The sequence below is a fragment of the Diadema setosum genome, chromosome 4 (genome assembly GCF_964275005.1).
Source record: "Diadema setosum chromosome 4, eeDiaSeto1, whole genome shotgun sequence".
In the NCBI taxonomy this organism is placed as follows: domain Eukaryota; kingdom Metazoa; phylum Echinodermata; class Echinoidea; order Diadematoida; family Diadematidae; genus Diadema; species Diadema setosum.
The window spans coordinates 18867123-18874712 of NC_092688.1; positions in this window are offsets into that span (position 1 = coordinate 18867123).

Below are 7590 nucleotides of genomic sequence, written 5' to 3' on the forward strand. Positions count from 1 at the left end.
TCAGTTTATGTTTAAGTACAATGTAAATGCACTTCCCAGTATTTTTAATTCAATGTTCCCACGGAACCAGTCTTTTCATAATTATCCTACTAGACAATCTAATGAGTTTCTTTTACCCCTCCTGAGAACTTTATTGGCTCAGAATACATTTACATACACCGGTCCTAGATTTTGGAACTCACTAAGCTGTGAAATAAAAATTTCCCCATCTTTGTATTCTTTTAAGCGCAAGTTGAAATTTTTTCTATTAAATCCTCTCTGATATGCTTTTTTTTCCCGTCAACCTCAGGGTTCATCATCCATCCACTAATATTCAATCACTGGTTTCATTATTACGTAATGAAGTAGACAAGTCATCACAATCCTTGCACAGCTGCATGCAGCGCCAACTCTATGAAGCACATTCTCTACCATCCCCTGTTCCATTTCCCTTGTTCAGTGTGTATAGGCATTCTCTCATTCTCTCCTTTTCTTTCGTTCCTTCCATTCTTTTCGTCTATTCTGGCAAGTTGTGTCATGTTGTTGTGTTTCTCCTATTTTGTCCCGTCCTGTCGTATATCATGTTTGTAACAAGTGTGTGTAAATAAGTAATTCATAAGTGTTAAGAGTGGTTCACATTATACAAGCTTTGCTTTTTAGTGGACCTCTCAATTCTTTTTTTTTTTTCAACTGAAGCATGACTTTGTAATATTTTTTTTTGTCGCCAGTATGCGCTCTTATGTTCATCGGTATCATTTATCTATTGCAAAGGCAAATGTTGTGTTTATGATGCAATTCCTAATTTATCTTATGTTATGTTTTGTTGGAGAAAGAAGAATGAAAATAAATGAATTGAAATTGAAATTGAATTGAATTGTTCATCTTGTTATTCAATGTGCCTGCATGGTTGGTGATCACTAGCGAGGATCACTAGTGGGTTCACCATCCGAAGCTGAGGCGATGGCACCAGGTGTACACGACTCCATCACTGGAGACGTGTAAAATTATCTGATGTTATTTGTATTCTATTCACAATGCAAAATTTTTATCATACGTCTGGAATCAGTATCTTCATCTTATCATGACCTAGCTGTCCGTTGACCCGGGCAGCTTACCGTGTGACCCATGCAGAAGAAAAGAGAATAGCAGTAGCCTGACTGTTTCCAAAACGTACATCAAATTATAGATTTATCACCGTCTGGTAGTAAGGAGTTGTATAGAAATGAAGTTAGCTTTGACAATAGAAGCTGTGGTTGGAAAAGAGGAAGATTTTGGATATAAAACAAGTGGGAGTGGATCTGTTAGTGGAATAAAAGTAGTACGTAATGTATGTATTTGTACATGTAATGACAAACTCTATCATTGTTTTGGCACACATAGCAGTATTGACATATTAGTATAGTGATAGAAACAGGGATAGTAGTAATTGATATTTCTTTACCAAGGAGGAGGTCAGTCTGTGTTTAAATAGTTCGTGATTATTAAAATAGTGTATAGTATTCTTCCACGCCATCACTCTCTCTCTCTGTTACCTTCTCTAGGTATACCGTCTCCAGTATAGTGGAACTGCAACTTCCAGCCAATTACTGTCCCCCACTCTTCATTTTTTTTTTTTCATCCCTTTCAACTCCCAAATGTCGCTTCCCCCTTCAATCCTCCTCTTTCCAATCTTTTGTTCTGCCAAGACAAGATAATGGTGTCAAAGCAAACCATTCTCCCTTATTTACTAGTATTTACAAGTAACACATAATAGTGTAGTACTATAGTCATGATAGTAGTTAGTAGAAGTAGTAGTAGTAGTAGTAGTAGTAGTAGGAGTAGTAGTAGTAGTATAGTAGTGGTGGTAGTAGTAGTAGAAGTAGTAGGTCAATCTGTGGTTGAACAGTTCATGATTATTACAATAGAGCAGTACTTGTAGTTACTAGAAGTAGTAGAAGTAATGGATATGGTAGTAGCAACAGTGGTAGTAGTATATTCATTTAGAAATCTACGCAAATCAAATGTCAGAGAACAATTAGGATGCAAATAAGCGATTCTGCGACAGTTCAGTACCGTATTTCATTGATTTGTTGAATTCACTTTAATCAGATTGATAATTATATAATTTGTATGGTATATTGTAAAAATCAAGTTGCAGATTGGTTGTATGTTACATGATTTACATTTTATTGTTCGGTCGCACTATCTATGAGGCATTATCTCTATAGACCTTCATACCTATTTTGCTCTCTCCTCTCTCTCCCTCTCGTTCTCGCTTCTTTCTTCCTATCTCTCTCTCTCTCTCTCCCTCTATTCAAACTACTTTATGTGAAATAGTGCAAAGTTTTGTAATCACCATCCAAATATGGTTCCCAGCGGTTTCCAGTGTTTATTGGTTATCATTTGAGATTTGAGAAAATGGTTCCAAATGATATAAAGGTTTCCTACCCCATACCCCTATGTAAGAACATTAGACATTTACGTAAATCAAATATCTGAGAACAATTAAAATGCAAAACTCAGTGATTCCGTAACAGTACAGTACCGTATCTCATTGATTTGTTGAATTCATTGTAATCAGGTTGATAATAATATATTATTTGCATGGTATATTGTAAGAATTAAGTTGTGCAGATTGGTTGTATGTTACATAATTTATATTTTATTGTTCGGTTGCACTATCTATGAGGCATTATGTAAATAGGCTTTTATACCTATCTCGCTCTCTATCCCCCTCTCTTCAAACTACTTTTATGCGAAATAGTGCAATAGTCATAATTTGTGATTAATTTGCAATATTCATACCTCGACATCAAAAGAGTTTACCAAGCAACATGACTGTTTGATACGGTTTTATGGGGCGCCCTCCCCGTCCAGCACTGGTCATTATGTGATTGAAATTTTGCAAGTCACACTTCTGCAAAACTCCTGTTGTGCAATAATTATTCTTGAATGTTATGATATTGCAATATTTTATGCGGGTTTTTTTTTTTTGAATATTTCTTTTTTTTTCCTGATCTACATATTTTGTGTGTATTTTACACCTGCATTCATAAAATTGATATTTTATATTTATCATACGATTTATATTGACAATTTCATATTTTGTTTTCAAGACGGTGTAATTTTTATAACACACATAATCATGTTCTTTTATAATAATGATAATGAGTTGAATGGAGATTATTGTGTGATATTGATTGAGTTTATGTATTCGGATCATTATTAGAAAATAATATTAATTGTTATGAGAATAATTGAAATGTGAAATAGACTGTATAAATGAATGTTGTTATGTTTGTATGCTTATTGCACATGTGTGGGTAGCCCCCTCCCCCTTATATGTATAAGGTTCTTCGGTTTTTGTATAATTTTGACCATTTATCATATACAATATTGTTAAAAAGGTAGTAACGTTAAAAGATTATATGGATTGAAATGATGATTTTAATAGAAATACAAGATGAAAAAGAAATAGATTCATTATTTTATATTTCTTTGCACATCTCATTCCAAGTATTATCTTCTGTCTCTTTCTATCTCTCTTGCTATCTCCTTCCTACCCCTTCTGTGTTTCTCTCTCTCCGTCTCCATACACAAATGTTTAATATCTCTTATGTCATCACTGCCCGCCTTATTTTTTCCCCTTTTTTCAGTACATGTATAAACAAAATTTGAAAGTTGTTGGAGAAGTATAATGATTTGTGTATATTTGATATATTTTAGTCCATAAGTTTGTGTATAAATATGCATATATGTGGGTGACATGAAGATTATGTTTAATTTTTTTCTCGCAGCTCTTTCAATGTGTATGTACAAGCATATTTGATTAATTTTGATATTTTGGTCATCAGATGTCATATATATATATATATATATATATATATATATATATAGTTGTGTAGTTTTATATTTTGATCGAAGAATGATTGTATCATTATGCATGTTATTAAAAAATGAAATATGATGTTGTACAAAATTCTGCAATTCAGCCATATCCATGGCTGCAAATGAATTTTTGAATAAACCAGTAGCAGTAGTATTAGTCTTAGTTACAAGATTGTATAAATGGTTTTGTGCTACTGTGTGTATATTAATGTATTATGTTGTTGGAAAGGAAATAAAATGAAATAAAATGTTATAAAAGAAAAACAGAATATTGATACGTGATTAGTCAAGGGTTAGCAGTGAATACTCATTGTACATACTTCCAAAGAAAGGTAAGGATGAGAAGATTTATCTATCATAATGCAAAATCATTCAGTAAAGAAAATGTGAAAACGTTGGAAAACAATAACATTTCTCCATGGTTACCTTGTAATCACTTAATGACAGCACAACGATTGCCTCTTGCTAAAACGACCTGTGCTGTTACATCTAAATAACAAGATCTGTAAAATTGTACCATCCTAAAAATGAATGAATGAAAGAAAGAAAGAAGAAAGAAAGAAAGAAAGAAAGAAAGAAAGGGATAGAGCAAAGTGTCAGGATACGAGATGTCAAAGGATTATTGATAAAACAACAACAGTACTTTAACATACACCAGAAACATAATGCTTCACACACCCATGAAAATAGCTTTTGTAACAAATGAAGAGTGACCCTTTTGTCTTTAATGCGCGCTAACTGGTGGATGGCTGTACAGATAATTCTCATTTTCACACAGAAAAAGTCAATACTTGAACTAATGCACCTGCTGAATGATTTTTTTCTCAAAACTTCATCGTTAATAATCATGTTACGCAATCCTTTTCAGGAATTACTTTACATTAGTGTGTGTGGTAGAGTTTTAGAACTTATGGAGAAAGAAAGAGACAGAGAGAACAAGAAAGATGCAGTTTTAAGAGAAGGAGAGAAATTTCCGTCTTAAGTTGCATAGGATAGAAATTTCAAATGCAATGTTCATCTTGTTATTCAATGTGCCTGCATGGTTGGTGATCACTAGCGAGGATCACTAGCGGGTTCACCATCCGAAGCTGAGGCGATGGCACCAGGTGTACACGACTCCATCACTGGAGACATGTAAAATTATCTGATGTTATTTGTGTTCTATTCACAATGCAAATTTTATCGTATTTCTGGAATCAGTATTTCCATCTTATCATGACCTAGCTGTCCGTTGACCCGGTCAGCTTACGGCGTGACTCATGCCGATGAAAAGAGAATATCAGTTGCCTGACTGTTTCCAAATTATAGATTCATCACCGTCTGGTAGATGGAGTTGTATGGAAGTGAAGTTAACTTTGATAATAGAAGCTGTGGTTGGAAAAGAGGAAGATTTTGGATATAAAACAAGGGGGAATGGATTTGGTAGTGGAGTAAAAGTATAGTAACGTATATATTTGTACATGTAGTGACAAACTCTATCATTGTTTTGGCAAACAAAGCAGCATTGAAATATTAGTATAGTGATAAAAACTTCCAGCCAATTACTGTGCCCCACTCTTCATTTTTTGCCCTCCTTACAACCCCCAAATGTCGCTTCCCTCTTTAATCCTCCTCTTTCTAGGCTCTTCTTCTGCCAAGCAACGATATGGTGTCACGGCAAACCTTTCTCCCTTATTTTCTTCACCATTCAAACCCTCAAGTAACACATAATAGTGTAGTACTATAGTAGTTAGAAAAGGTATAGGAGATGGTAGTAGCAACAGTAGTAGTAGTAGTAGCAGTAGTAGTAGTAGTTGTAATAGTAGTAGTAGTAGTAGCAGTAGTTGTTGTTGTTGTTGTAATAGTAGTAGTAGTAGTTGTAATAGAAGTAGTAGTAGTAGTAGTAGTAGTAGTAGTAGTAGTAGTAGGAGTAGTAGCAGTAGTAGTAGTAGTAGTGTGGTAGTAGGCCCTAGCAGTAGTGGTAGTAGTAGTAGTAGTAGTAGTAGTAGTAGTATAGTACTAGTAGTAGTAGGCCCTAGTAGTAGTAGTAGTAGTAGTAGTAGTAGTAGTAGTAGTTGTAGTAGTAGTAGTAGTAGTAGTAGTAGTATAGTAGTAGTAGTAGTAGTAATAATAGGTCAATCTGTGGTTGAATAGTTCATGATTATCACAATAGTGCAGTACTATAAGTAGTTAGCAGAAGTAGTAGAGGCAGTGAGATGATAGTACCATCCTAAAAAAGAACGAATAAAAGAAAGAAAGAAAGAAAGAAAGAAAGAAAGAAAGAAAGAAAGAAAAGTGTCAGGATACGAGGGGTCAAAGCATTCATTATGAAAAAAACAACAGCGCTTTAACATACACCAGAAACAAAATGTTTCACATACTCCTGGAAATAATTTTTGTAACATATTATGAAGAGCGACCATTTTGTCTTTAATGCGTGATCATTCGTGGATGGCTGTACAGATAATTTTCATTTTCACACAGAAATAGTCAATACTTGAACTAATGCTCCTGCTAAATGATTTTTCTCAAAACTTCATCGTTAATAATCATGTTACGCAATCCTTATATGGAGTTACTTTACATTAGTGTGTGTGGGTAGAGTTTTAGAACATATGGAGATAGAAAGAGACAAAGAGAACAAGAAAGATGCAGTTTAAAGAGAAAGAAAGAAATTTCCGTCTTTAGTTACAAAGATAGAATTTAGAATGTAATGTTCATCTTGTTATTCAATGTACCTGCATGGTTGGTGATCACTAGTGAGGATCACTAGCGGGTTCACCATCCGAAGCAGAGGCGATGGCACCAGCGGCAGGTGTACACGACTCCATCACTGGAGACGTGTAAAATCATCTGATGTTATTTGTATTCTATTCACAATGCAAATTTTATCATATTTCTGGAATCAGTATTTTCATCTTATCATGACCTAGCTGTCCCTTTGACCAAAGGCAGCTTACCGCGTGACCCATGCAGAAGAAAAGAGAGTAGCAGTTGCCTGACTGTTTCCAAAACGTATGTCAAGTTACAGTTTCATCGAAGTCTGGTAGGAGTTGTATGGACGTAAAGATATTGGTAATAGAAGCTGTGGTTGGAATAGAGGAAGGTGTTGGATGTAAGACCAGTACAAGTGGATGTGGTAGTGGAGCAATAGAAGTTGTGCATGGTATAATAGTTCATGTAATGATAAACCTTATTATTGTAAGTAAAAACAAAAAAAAAATTATGGCTTCGAGAGAGTGTAAACGCGTTGATTATATCAATGAAGCACTCATTAACAAAGAACATATTATTAAAGACATAAAGGCTCCTAGTACAGCCTTTGACACCATTTTTGTCATATTATACTGATAAAGTTTAGTGATTTCGGCGTCAGAGGCACAGCACTCTCATGGGTCAAAAACTTACTTATTTGACCGCAACCGTTTAAAATGAAAGCAGACAGTCCACTCATTCTGTTTGCTCCACTGTAGACCAACTGGCCCGAATTCACGAAGGTGGTACAAATGAGAAACCATGGTTTAAACCATGGACAAAAGCCATGGAACGCCAAGTGTCGCATGGAATATTTCGTTATGAAATCAGTCATTTTCGTCGATGAAATGATCATTTTGTAACAAAATGACAACATTTTGTAACTAAATGAACATTTCGTCCACGAAATGATACTTTCGTTGCTATCTCGCAAAAAGTTAAAAGCCCAATTCTCATCTCCACCAATACTGTACTATCCCTTTAACGAAACGGTCATTTTGTCGACGAAAT